Here is a 14,498-nt window from a genome sequence, read left to right as displayed (position 1 = left end):
TGATTGTATCCAAAGTCCTGGCACCTGGGGATAGAAAATCTCTGCAGGGAGTACCTTGGGCCTGGCTGCTTTTATGGACTCCATAGAGTAAGAGCAGATTTATTTCCTAAATGAAATGTTAACCTCGGTGTCACTCACTGCTTTCTAGTGGCAGGGGATGCAGGGTGCCATCTACCAGCTTATGAGACTGCTCACTGAGTTTTTTATACCTTCATAAAACTTTTGGCATAGCTAAGGATTCCTGTTTCTTTACAATTAAGTGGACAGCACTGACTGCTTGGGCAGACAGAATGACCTCACACTAACAACCACATGGCCCAGGGAGCCCAAAGGCAGCACTGCCTGTGAGCCAGAGGGAAAAGCACTTGGACCCTCACACAAACCCCAACTTGGCTGGTTTCCCAAGCTGGAGGCAGTGTTGGGTGGCTGCTGAAGAAGAGAGGGATGCCAGGGGCTGGCAGCAGTGAACTCACCATGCGTTTACAAACTCGGTTTGCATTTTTCTGTGTGTATCAATGAAAGGGAAATTGGAGAATCGGGGAGCAGGGAAAGGTTTGCTCCCCGGGGCCTGCATGGATCTGGACAGCTGTACTGCTGGGGTAAGTAAGCAAGGAATTAGCTCATTACTGAACGGCAGGGAAGAAGCAGGTCAGTTCCCAGTAACTACTGAAACATGTCCCCAGCTCAGACATCGACTCATCCCGTCTCCGATGAGCTTCCGCAGCTGACTGCAGGTGAGTGCAGGAGTGAAGGTCTCGCTGACAAAACATCGCCATCCCTCTGTTTGCTTTGTGCCTCTTTGCCTTTCCCAGGAAGGTGCTTGGGGCTGGGGCTGTGTCCCAGCCTTGGGCCGTGGACCGGGGGCCATGCCAGTTGCTGCAGGGCTGCGTCCCCGCAGGAAGCTCCCTTGAGCTGGTGCAAGTGGAAATCCTGTCGCAGGCAGCAGTTTCATCTACATCTTGTTCTGAGATTTTGACTCATTCCAACCTGAAAGTCAGAACGAAACTGACGGGAGGGGGGTGGAGGAACCTGAAACGCTGCAACCTGGGGGAGGTTTGCAGCGGGGAGCAGAGGGCAGTGGGGACGCGGCGAGGCTGGCACCTCCGCAGCGAGGCCCCTCCTCTCCCAAGCCCGGCCTCCTGCGAGGGCTGCAGCCCTTTTTAGGATGCTCTTCGAGCCGATCCGAGCGAGAGGACTCACAGGCTCACCTCCTCTGCCGAGGAATTTGGTTTTCATCTCATGACGCTGTCAAACATAAACCTAAAGTGAAAGCACAAGCTGAAACACCGCTGTGGCCAACCCAGCCCAGCCTTGCTCCTGTAATGACTGGCCCAAATTCCCCAGCCTGCCCACTGCCTTCATCCCACACCAATGCCCTGCCATAGCTCAGTGCAGCACGGTAGGATGCTCAGCTCCTGCCCTGGCATGTGCCATCCGACCCCAAGTTATCAAGGCAGGGAACAGAACATCTTTCCTCATCGAGACAAGGAGCCTGAGGTGCTGCCTGTCGCTTTCCCAGAACCATTGTCTCCCCTCAGCGCACTTTTGGCACCTTCATCTGGGGAAAGGAGAGGAGGCGAAGCCACCATTCAGTGACATCAAGAGCATCATCTTCCCCATGAAACAATGAGTCATCTCTGTGCAGTGCAGCCAGAGTCAGCCTGAGATACAGCATCCCGGTGCTCTGCCCACACGCTGCCGGAGGGAGCCAGCCAAAATCAGCGCCTTTGCCTCCACAGCAGTGCCTGGCCCCCTCCTTCCTTCCTTCCTTTCTTCCTTCCTTCCCCCACCACCACTTTCAACAGCCACCAGCTCTGCTCAAAAGAAGGCATTCCCCCCCCCCCCCCCCCCTTCTTGTGTCTGAGCTGGGCCAGCTGGCTTCAGAAAGAAAACTGGGGCTTATCTCCCCAGTCCCTGAGCTACATTCGCCTCTCCATGCTGTTTTTGTTGGGTCTGCTATGGTGGAGAGGGGCTTTGCTCTAAGAGAACTTCCCCTCTGCTACACACATGCTCTGTGTTGGGTGGCACAGCCCTGCTGAGCCCCTTCCCACCCCAGCAACTGGAACAGAGATGGGAACAGGGATGGGACCCAAGGCACACCAGGATGCTCAGTGTCACCACAGGCTGAGGGCCATCAGCTTACCTGTGCTCTGTGTGCACAGTGCTCTCTGCTTAATGTATGAAGGTGTCACCACAATAGTTTTATGAGTTCTCAAGTCTAATTCGATGGCGAAGTGGCCCTCCAGCCTCACCGGTGGGTGATGGTGCCACAGAGCACAGCAGAGCTATCACTGCCTCTCCAAGTCACACTGGGATGACCCCAAATGTCTGCCCTGGCAGATCCCCACCTGGCAAGCCAGCGGGTGGGAGCTAGGCTGGACCTGGCAAAATAAATCCATAAATAAAGAACACCCTCAGAAGAGCAACACTCAGCCTGCTGCAGGCAGTATTTGCCCCAGCCCATGCCAGCTCACTCAGCCCAGCTGCCTCCGAGAGGGAGGAAGCAGCAGCAACCCAGAGGAAGTGGGGCTGTGCATGCAGAACAGCTTCTATGTTAGCAGCACCTGGGAATTACTCTTTCCTGCAGGAATACAGGGCTCAAGCAAGGTTATCAGGACACCCCACCAGTGTGTGCTCCAGCCTGGGTGCTGCCACCTCCAGGCAGACATCTCAGACCAAGGCAAAGCATTTTTGGGAAGGGCAGTGCCACTGGGCTGGTTTGAGCTGCCGTGGAGGTCACATCGAGTGCCTGCAGAGCAGCTTCTTTCCCCTGGGGTAACCTAAGAGCAGCTGAAGAAGGCGTCCCATGCTTGCTCGGCGCCTGCTGAGCAGGTGGGGTGCAGCTCCCACCTTCAGCCCTTGTACTGAGGCCCCACATTAACCATTATTTCAGCAAACACTGCAGCAAACCACAGGCAAAGGGTGGGGGAAGGCTGAAATTGGCAGGCTGTTGTTAGGTATAAAGGCTTCTCAGCTGCATGGCAGTTACTTACCCATGGCTTTCACTCAGAGAAACTGCAAATAAATATAAAAGCAGCATTTGCTGTAGAGACTGAGCAGAACCCACCGGTGTGTTTGCTCACTTGTGTGGGCTGCCCAGTAGCTGGGACCCCCAGGACCTGCCACATCCTCCAGCTCTAAATGCACTTGGAGATCTTTTTCTACTGAAAGCTGGGGACAGCTTGAGCCAGGGGGAAATGAATGCTTTCAGACAGAGGCTGAACCTCTGGAAGTAATTGCAGGCACTCAGCATGCTGGAGCAGTAGGCACAGATGGAGGCTGGGAATAACACAGTACCAGCCCAAGCCTGAGCAGAAGGAGTCGAGTGTGATGCTTATACCGTAAATTTCCCACAATAACCTGCACTAGCTCTCTCTGGCTTCCCTAACACAGATATGAACCACAGTGGGAAATGCCTTTAACACACAAACACAGCCCAACACCTGCTCTAACGTTTCCTATGCTTCTCTTGCCCAGAGAAAAAACAGTAAAACAAGGCCACATGGCAGCAACAGCCACCAGGAAACAAAACTCTGGCAGTGCAGCCAGATTAAAGAGGGTCTTCTTATGCAGCTCCTGAAGCTTTTCAGGCATTACAACTGAACAGCAATTCCACCAGTGCCAGCATCTACATTTACCTGAAATTAAAAGCGTGTTCAGCCTTTTAAGAGCCTCTTACAGGCACAACTATATTGAATATCTTACAGGAGAAACTATATTCATAGAATTTAAGGTTGACAACTCCAGTGCCACGTGGGAAGACAGAGAGGCCTCAACTCATGCCCTTTACAGCCACAACACATAGAATCAAACATCACCAAGGGTCAGCCTCAGGGTGCTCACCATATAGTGAGGTCCCTCCAGCCCTGTGGCAGGGGCTTATCCTAGACAGTGACCATCCTCTGGGCTTTGCTTCCAAGGAATGAGGATTTTGGAGGGCTACCAAGGAGCTGGGGTGTACATTGGGTAGGAGCTTTTTACAAATATTTTTACTTTTTGCTGGTATTCCTGGGTTCTGGGAGCTCTTCTGCTGAGTGCTCTGGACCATCAAGGGTGATGGAGGCTGAGGGTTTCCCCATCTGCCCACCTTACACCAGGCAGGACCACGGCAAGCCCAGCTCTGAGGACAGTCTCTGCCTGCACAGCAACACCCCCATATCCTGCCCAGATCTGCATTTTATCCTACAATGGATGAACTTCTGTTCTCACAACCACCTGAGGTAAAAGTTATTCCTTGGGAATAACATGCTGGAGTGGAGAAGTGAAAAAAGCCACTCAAATCTAGGCAAGAACACCACAGTAGCCCAGTCTCCCATGCAGTCTCCAGCACACAGGCAGGACCCCTCTTCCCAACTCTTTTTTTCTCCCCAGGCTGACAGCACCCACTCGCATCCCACACACTAGTGGTTTCTAACCAAAGGCCTCCACAAACTAGACCGAGATCACCAGCTCATTTTATATTATACACTGAACAGACATAAGATGATCACTTCAACTTAATTACATAATAATTAAGCCCTCATATTCCTGTCATCTGCAACTGTCAACGGCAGTCGGAGCAGTGCTGCTGCTCTGGCAGAGCCGTCACTCATCACTGATAGCTTCTGAGAGGTGTCAAAATAGGGGTAATTTTGCCAGCAGTGCCAGCTAAGGGCTGTAAACAAGTGACAGTACTTCAGTGCAGAGCTTTGCCACAGAGCAGGGGCCATGGGGATGGAGGGGTCCCCTTCCCTGGCAAGCTGTGTATTGCCCCAGGTCAACACATCACATACAGGTCAAGGGAAATCTCCTCCTTACCCTGCGTGAGCAAACAGTATGCAGCATATTTATTTAAGCATGGTATGAGGATGGAAATGTAGCTTCATTTACTGTTCCCCCAGAAGAAGATGCAATTCCTCGAGGTGCAGCTGAGGCCAGCATCCACTCTGGGTGGTGCAGAGAGTTGGACGGGCTCCCTCTCTTCTGGAGAGGACTGTGTCCTCTCCAAGCTCCTCTGCTCACCAGCCCCAGTCCTGCTCCCTTACTGCACCTTCCACGGCTGAGCTGAACATGCCTTATTTCCCCCCATCACGCAGGAGCCAACAGTCCCAGGAGTTCTGTACACAGACTCAGACTTTCTCCTTCTCCTTTGGCTGCTTCCCCTCAGGTCTGAGTTCCAGAGCTCCTTGTGCATAGATGCATTACTATAACTACCATTTTATTATCATTTAATTTCCACATGCACCATATGCAGCTTGCAAAGGTTCATTTAGGATTGCTCTACTGCCTGTCAAAACTCCTGCCACCTCCATGGTTTCCAAGTGAGCCATTACCATTGCTCCAGCAACACTCCATCAACTAATAGGCAGATGGAGAAGAGTATCTCATTCAATTAAAACAATGATTCATTTTTGCAGAAATATAATGACTTATATGGAGAGTTTCTCTCACCCAGTGCGGCTCCTGTACAGCACTGTGCACCCTCCACCGAGTTTTCCTTTCTCACCTCTGGCCAGCCCTGCTTTAACAAATTCCTGATTAATTGCCCTGGGAGGCAGCTCTGACTCAGTGCTTCCTCCAAACAAGTGCTTTCCTCATGCTGCCTCCCAAGGAGCCCTCTGACCTTTCTGCTGCCTGCAGCCAGCTCACCTTTTGGCTGTTCCTTGGCCTCACAGTCTGATTTGTTTGAGTGAGCCTGGCACAGCCCTAAGGAAAATACAAGACAAACCAGAGAGAGTCACCTGGGACACATTGAACAGCACAACCTAAAACTGCTGGGAGTCGAGACACCTGAATGCTGACCTTCATCTTTTATCTGCTTCATCCTCAGAAGGCGATGGGGAGGCTGGAGGAGCGCTGGCTCACAGCACTGCCGAGCCCAGCAGCATCAGACCGTGGCTGCCCTGGTGGAGATCCCTAGTGCCGAAGGTTGTGTGCACCACGGAGCAGGTCATGCTCCACGAGCCCCGGGTCATCCCTGTGTCTCTGCCATGCTGAGTGATGCCACTCAAGGCTGCTCCAGCCAGGCATGCCCACAGGGCAGAGGAGAGAGATCCCAATTGCAGGCAGAGACATACAGAAAATACAAAAGCGAGTTGGAGCAACGAAGCTTAAATCCGCATTACAAACAAGACTTTTTGCATCCGTGTGCTTCTGCAAATGAAAGCTGCTAACCATATTGTTTTTCCTGGGTAACTTACTTATTGGATAAAATTGCTGCTCTTTGCGATTCTATGTTGGCTCACCTTGCCCCTCCTTACCCTTCATCCTCACAGAGCAACTCAGCAAAGAGCTGCGAAGGACGTTTTGTCCCTTGAAAAGAATTCTCTTACACCAATTCCGTTCAGCAGAATCCTGGAGACGGTTGCACAACTCCCTGGGTTTCTGAAAAACATCCATGTCGGGAAGTTAAAGCTTTTAAATCCTGCTGCCACCTATGGATGGAAAGTAGTGAGAGCAGGAAGCCCCGGCGGTCACGGCTGAGACATACAGACCTGAACTCTGAACAAAAACCCACTGGCAGTGAGGAGATGACAGCAGCCTTAGCCAAGCCCCCAGCTTTCTCCTCCTTCAGAGAAACTCAACGAGGTGCAGGACCCAGAGGGCTGAGGGAGGATCCTGGGAAATTGATAACCCATCAAAAGAATATATGCGGTGCAAGAAAGGAAACTGGATTAGTCCGATTACTGTGTTTTTGTTGACAGACAGTAGCTTGCCTCTCCTTTCCCTAATTGCTCTGATGTAATTAAGTCCTTCAAAAAATTGTACCTATTTGCATTCAGATTGCAAACGTGATAATTTCTGCAATAAAACTCTACAGAACACCTAAAATGGACATTTGTGGTGCCATGAAAAGCACAGAATGGCACATGCTACTCTTGCTGGAGGAATCTATGACAAAGGGAAAGTCATTTGCAGAGCATTGCACCTGGCAGCACTTTTAGTTGAGGGAAGATCCTCTTTGGTCAGTGGCAGGGGACATTCCCACCCTGAGAGCATCCCATGGTGAGCTGGGCAGTGCCAGGAGCCATCCTACCCTCCACTCCATGGGACCAACTTTCTGCCTTAACCTGGACAGAGAGGAGCTGGTAGGGAGCATCATGCAGATCATCATATTTAATACTCATAACACATTGTATTAATCTTTCTTTGCTCTGGTTATCTGCTCTGAAAGTGGAAAACTAACTGGAAGAGGCACAGTGTAACCCACTGGCCTCAGGCATCCACCACAGCCTCTGCCTCACACTTTAGAAAAATAGTTAATGCTTTCAACATAGGCTTAAAGATGTTCTATTATTTTATTCCCCCTTTTTTTTTTCATTGGCTTCAGCTTCTTGAAAAACCTGTTTTTCTTTTATCCTAAGTCATTTCACATGAAGAAACTATTGTTCTAAACTGACTCATCACTCTGCATCACCACTTTCCGAAGCCCTCTGGGCAGGGGACTTCAAACAAGCAACAGCAGCCAGCCTTTATTTACCAATAAAGAGGCACTTAATCACTGCATTGACTCATGGCTATTTAAGCTTCATTTTATCCTTACTTCCCAACCTGAACCCAGAGTGATCATTCGGTTTGCTTTTGTAATTGTCTTTTATGAAGAGCATTCACCCAAATCACATCTTACTGACAGTCTGCCTGCTGTTTAAATACAAAAACTCATAAGGAGAGACAAATATCTAAATACTAGAACTAAAATATCTGGAAATAGCAAGTTTTCAGAAAACAGCCTGCCATGAGGCAGAAAACACAACTGCTCATTACTGAGACATACCTCATATATAAGAATCCATAGGGCAAATGAAGCCACCATCCAAATTATTCACTTCGTTGATATTACACAGATTTCAACCATATCTTCTTGAAATCCAAGCCAAAGGAGCTCTTTTTGGATCCAGGCTCCCACCACCCAGTGATACATCACCCCTGCCCAGCAAATGCAGGGCCAGCAGCAGCACATAAGAGATGTGAAAATTTTCCACCAGCAAAACCGAGTCTTTAAAGGCACAAAATGAAAGGCTCAATCTTGCTTTTCTTATGCATCCAGACCCTAGTAATTCTTCTTGTGTACTTCTGCTACTGAATAACTCTCAATAAAGCAAAAGAAACTAAGGGGGTTGGATCATTATTTCCTCTGAATCCCACAGTTGTTCAGAGTGAATGATATTCAACACCTTCCCCTAAATATAAGATGCTAGACTTTCTTGTGTGATGTAAATCATGGCTCAAATCTCCCACAGACATGGTGCAACTGGAGTCAAAAGGAGCTGTGTCTGCTCAGGCAACACATTGCTCCAGCAAACCCTGCCCACAGTTCAGTTGGGTTGGGATGGGTTGAGATGCATCTCCAGGACACAGGAGGATTGCACAAGGCAGCCATAACGTTGGCATGTCTGAGGCAAAGTGCAAGAACATTACTTGAAAATCAATGGGAGGAATACAAAGAACATCCAGACTTACTGGATGAGTTCTGAGTGATGAGTTCTGCCAAGTACTCCAAAAGTGGGCTGCACACCATGATAAGCATAAACTGGGGCACAAATTTCTGGTTTTGTCTAACAGCAAGCAGAATATTGATGTGAAATTTTAACACCATTTAATTTTTCTTGCCTCCCCTCTCTTCTATGTTGTCCTTTGTTCACCTTTAGAAGATCCATATGAAGCCTTCTGCAAATCATCTCTGGACAAAGTTTCCAGAACAGTCACCAACACTTCACTGCTGGCAGAGCTGCCTACCCATGCAGTGTGGAGTATAAACATGTTTTTGTGGGGGAATGAGTTGAATTTGGGGCTTGGGGTTCTTTTTGGCTCCTAAGCAGCAGCAACAGGCCAGCCTGAGCTCCCAGTTGAAGCCTCCACATCTGGCACAGCTTTTTCCCACCAAGCTCTCCTGTACTGGAAATGACTTTGTGGGGGTGATGCTTTTTCTTCCGCTTCCCAGAATTTTTTAGTCTTAGCACAAAACCCAAAAAACTTCCCAAAAACCAGGGCTGGGAAGATTGATTTCTAGAGAGATACGTACATATAGGCTAGAGAGGACAGGCACAGGGCTGCAAGGCATATTCTATGGGCTACATCACAGAGTAAAGGAGGAGCTGCTCCAGGTTTGGGGGATGTCTGTGTAAATGGAGGGACTTTGAAAGGACTGGCTGCTCAGGGACTTGCTGCAATATGGCAGGAGTTTGACTGCCTCTTCTGCGAGATGAGGAAACCAGGAATGAAATAAATCCAGGATCCCATTGGTCTTTTCTTCCTCCATGTTTTTGCTCTGCCTCCTTGCATGACTTTCTCACCCAGTCCCTAGGTTAGGCTCTGGTTTTCCTCCCACCTGCCACCACTCATCTGCCTGCACAGGCAGGCTGCTGCCTGTCCCAACCAGCTCCTGCCCAGAGCCTACTCCCTGCCCACTCAACCCCCTCCTGCAACAGGCTCTAGATCCCCAGGAGGCTGCCCAAGCCTCCTTGTAGCAGCGAGCTACACTGAGTACTGCTGCTGAGGGAGGAGAGGCTATGCTAGGGCAGACCTGCAGTAGCCTCGAATAGTGAGGGGAATGAGGCAGCTGTGTGGGGAACATCACTGACTTTTGCACTGAGGATGCAGGCCCAGCACTGGGCAGATGCAGAGCAGAGGTACCAGGGATGGTTCCAGCGAGTGCAGGTGGGACACAGGTCCCAGAGAGTAGCAGCAGCAGGGGAGGGCTGGTTCTGCAGCAGGAGCTGGTCCTGCCCCCCCACAACCTCATACCCTGCAGGTCACTGTGGGTACCAACTAACGAGTACCAAAGCACAGCATCAATGGCCCATTTCTCCCCCATATTTTCCCCTTCGTTTTCAATCTTGGAGACACACTTATTTTTTAATTTTGCAGAAAGGATCCAAGTCTCAGCCACAAACTTGTTCAAGATTTTATCTCAAATATGGACTGCACAAAAGAAAATACAGGGGGTTTGGTGACTTTTTTCTAGACACTGTCTTTGTGAAGCGCTCTTATGTCCCCAAAGTGTGTAATATGTTATCACAGAAACTCACAGTACCTTCACTCTTAAACTTACTAAGTGCTTACTTGGTTTTATTGCTCCACCTGCACCCTTTTCAATAAGTATCTTCCAACAGCACGATGTTCTGCAAAGTTCCAGCTCCCTCTGTGCTCCCAGAGAGGGGCACATCCAACAGGAGCTGACCAGGTCAGATGAGGACTTCATCAGCACCATCTCCCTGGCATGTATTTCATAATTTCATGTTTACAGAGACATAAATAGACTCCATCCCAGTGTCACATGCGTGAAGATCTGTTACACATTCTTTGCTGCAGTCAGACTTGCAGCATCTCTGTGAACTTCAACTAACCACAGTGACCCTAACTTTTGTTTTCCTCATTTCTCCCAAAACAATAATGGCAAACAAACGTAAATCTTTTATTGACTCTCTCTTGCATTCTGCCTGACAAAGGCTCTGAGATAACACAAGCAGAATTTCTTCTTTCACAGAGGGCGTCCTTTAAAATCCTGGGGAAGAAATTTGTAACGTGAAACTGCTGGAAGAAAAGCTCTCCCTAAAATAACTTTGGGGGAAAAAAGTAATATACATATTCTTAAACTTAGGAGGCAATTCAAATTACAGATTAAGAAACAAAAGGATGTTACAGATGTGATAATAACAGATAGGAGGACTAGAAGTAAAAAAAAACCCCCACAACCAAAAAAACCAAACTACAAATCAAAAAGAAGTTCTCTTTACAGACAAATTTTCAGGTACAAATGTCAACTCAACATAATCTTGTCCAGGAGGTTCACTGGAGCTCTCCAGAGCCAGCCATCAGAGAGTAGCAAGCAGCAGTGAGCGGGTGGGCCACTCTGGCTAAAAACTGCTAGAGTAAACAGCTCATTTTGTCAGAACACCCAAACTTCTTTCTACCAATGCTAAAAGCGTCTCAGATGCCAGTAACACAGTGTAAGTTCTAAAAAAAGGCAAGCTATATTATTAGCTCTGCCTCCTCCTGTTCCGCCTGAGCTCTGTTTCTCCAGGCAGTGCCCAGGACTCCAGCTGCTCGCCTGACTGCAGCCACACATCTGAATTTCTCCCACAGTATCTCCTGTAATTATTTATTCACCAGTAAAGCAAAAGCTTTTCATTTTCTCTACTGCAAACTCCTTCTGATTTTTTTTTTAGCCTTTACAACCTACTGTGAGACTTTCACTAAACGTCCTCTGCAATTTCATGCTAATGCATCTCAGTAACAGTATTTTGAATAGATTTATTTTAAACCTCTCGTGCATATATATGCATACATATATATTTACATATTTTAGATATATTACATATATACACACACAGAGAGCAAGGAACAGAAGAATTCAGTGGCTCATACTGGAGTCTTCTTTTCACAGTTCCAATTTATTTGAACCTAAACCCTCCTCTAAGAAAGCAGAGAGAAAACAGAACCTGGGGCCAGAACCAATAGCCTAAGCTGAACTCAAGTGCCCAGCTCCAAGTGCCAACAGGCATGAGAGAGCTTAAAACACAGCTCTAAGCTCTGCAGCTCGTGCTTATCACTGGTCCGAAGTAAAGTGCACCAAACAGGTGACCTCAGCTTTGTCCTTGGGCAGCACTCGACGAAGGATCAGCAGTTTTCAGTGACTTGGCAAACTTCAGCTTAACTGTAGGATACTGGATGGATTTCCAAATAACCTGACAAACACTGGTGTTCCCATAGTGTGCACAGACTGATGGAAATACGGCTCCTGTCACCAGCTAATTTCTCTCTCCCCTTTGCTTTCACAAGCAACAGTGTTTCCAAATACCAGCCTCGGGGTCAGCCCACAAACAAGCTGTGGCAGAGCAGCATTAGGAGCCCTGTTCATAATTGTTCTCCCCTCTTACCTCACTGGTAAGAGGACATTTTTCAATCTAATTAGTTCTTCCTTTCCTCCCTTGCACAGCCAGGAACTTGGTCAAGTGTTTCCTAGATATGCTCACAGTTCACTCCAGCACTGACCCCCTTCAGGCTGATTTCCTGCTACTGGCAAAGCTTTCAGGTTCCAACAAGCCTTTAACAAGGACTTCAGCAAACTCTAACTTAAACCCTAGCTTTCTTCTCAGGAGCCGCCTTCTCACTGAAAAACAGCTTCCTTTGTGCAGAAACCCTGTCTGCTACAAATCATGAGACACTTCAGATTCTCTCAACAGGGCATGATCAGGTCCCTCTCGTTAGCTCCGCTTCCCCATCCCCAGAGATGACTGAGTGCCAGTCCCATCCCTTCCCAGGGCAGCAGCTTGTCACAGTACACCCTCATCAACAAACCAGTTATATCCACTCCCGGCCTCAGATACTCAAATATCACTGAATTGCTAAGATCAAGTCTCCAACAGCTCATTTCTGCCCCAAGCTGCTGCCAGGGGTTTGCTCCAGCAAGTGTTGCTCGTGGGAGTGAATCAAACCACTCTGATACTAAAGTACTGACTTTGGGCAGGCAAAACTTAACCAAATGATATAAATTCTTATTTGCCTGTGCCAAAACCAGGCATTTGGACTCAATAGTGAAGGTATGGCTTTCAATTCTCCTTTGACAAGGAGAGCATTTGTTTACATTGCACACTTAGGAAAGAGAATCAGGAATTACAAGTGGATCCAAGCTTTGCACCCACTCCACATATTGCAAGTTTTAGTGCTGTTCTTTTAACTTGCCTACTAGTTGGGTGGACCACAGCTGACAGTGAATGGTCCACACTTACAGGGGCTTTTCTGCTATGAACACAGAGGAGGTTACCCAAAATGACATTGATCTACACACAGTTTGTGCGGTATCTTCAGCAGCTTGCAAACAATGAAAGCTTCTGTCATCCCTCGAGGACACAGGGAAGCAGCATCCAGGTTCCATTGCTTAGCTCCTTCTATTCAGACAGTGACCAAGTATGACCTAGTCTCTCTGGCTTTCATCTCCACCACAGCTCAAACAAAGACAAGCAGAGCCCTCTGCCTCAGAAGCTCAAAATCAGTCAAGTAAAAAAATAACTTGAAAGATGTAAACTATGGAGACTGCATATTTAGGATTGTAAAATAACTGTGTCACAGTAGGTTAATAAAACTTCCTGTGGGTCATGCCAAACAGGGTTGAGTGGACTCAGATGAGCACCTAAACTTGGTGTGATCCTCACTGATGGTCCCATCAGAAGTGCCAACAGCTGCAGGGCAGCTGGATTCTAAGGCAGTATCACTTCCCTGGAAGATCAAATCCTTCCACCTTACTCTAAAATTGCAACAAAGGTAGTATCATTTTTTTTCCACGCTGATATGGTTTTCTTAGTAGAGGATTTGCTTCCATGTACACATGAACAGAAAACATAGTAAAGACTGAATTATTGCACCTGGCTGAAAAAACCCAAACTCAGTACTATACGGTGTACTAAGTTAGCACATCTTTCCTGGTTTTCCAGATTTGATAGGAGTTACCTGCTTTAATCTCCTTCAAATTCCAAGTCAGAATTTCATTTCCTATTCCTGGTACTTGCACTTTGAGCACAGGATGGGATAACATACACACGTCACATTAAGCATATGGTTCAGAACACTTTCAGCTTTACCTTTTCTTCTGTAGTTTATTATAAAAGTTATGCTTTTAAAAATTTAAGGCACATGCATTTCAAAACAGAGAATGTTTACTTCCACGCTGAGATCCTAGTGCAAAGAGTGGTTTCTCCAAGTGCAAACAAGCTACATGTCCCCATTGACAGTCCCAGGATGAGGTTGTTTTCAGTGTAACTCCCAACTCTCTAACTAACAATCACATTATCTCCACTACATCTGTGCATGCGGTAGCCAATGGAAAGATTGGACTTTGCTTGGCAGCAACCAAATACTTGAACAGTACAAACTAGAGAAGAAAAACTTGACTTCAGACCTATGAATTGACTGAGACTGGATACCATAGAATGGTAGGGGTTGGAAGGGACGTTTAGAGATCATCTAGTCCAACCCCCTTGCAGAAGCAGGGTCACCTAGATCAGGTCACACAGGAACATGTCCAGGCATTGTTTTCCTGACTTGACTTTAGTTACAAATAAACAGATGCCAAATGTTATATTTGACACTCAATTCCAATTATCAAAACTACAGTAAAGCCCACATGCATGCAGGTATCACACAGCAGTGGATGCTACAGGTCATGTGTGGCACATCAGACAGTACCTGAACACTTGAATACAGAAATGGTAATGAAATAGCCTTGATCTGGCAAGAGGATAAATGAGAAAGCTCAAAGATCCTCCCATCTCCAATGCCAATAACTGCTGCTGAAAAAATTGATTAAACCAAGACTGAAATACAGCAATGTCTCAGTTACATAATACACACTAAACCCCAAGTTTTATTAAATCCAATAAAAATAAGTCTTATTCAACCCAGACACTAGTGTATGGGGTCACCGCTGTGAAATACAGGCCACTGTCAGAAGCAGCTGTGTCTTAGAAATCTTCGTTCATTTCTTTTAAAGAACTGCTGTGATGTAAAAACAAATGAGACAC

The sequence above is a fragment of the Colius striatus genome, chromosome 9, assembly GCF_028858725.1.
Source record: "Colius striatus isolate bColStr4 chromosome 9, bColStr4.1.hap1, whole genome shotgun sequence".
NCBI classification, from domain to species: domain Eukaryota; kingdom Metazoa; phylum Chordata; class Aves; order Coliiformes; family Coliidae; genus Colius; species Colius striatus.
Note: the sequence above shows the minus strand (reverse complement) of the source record.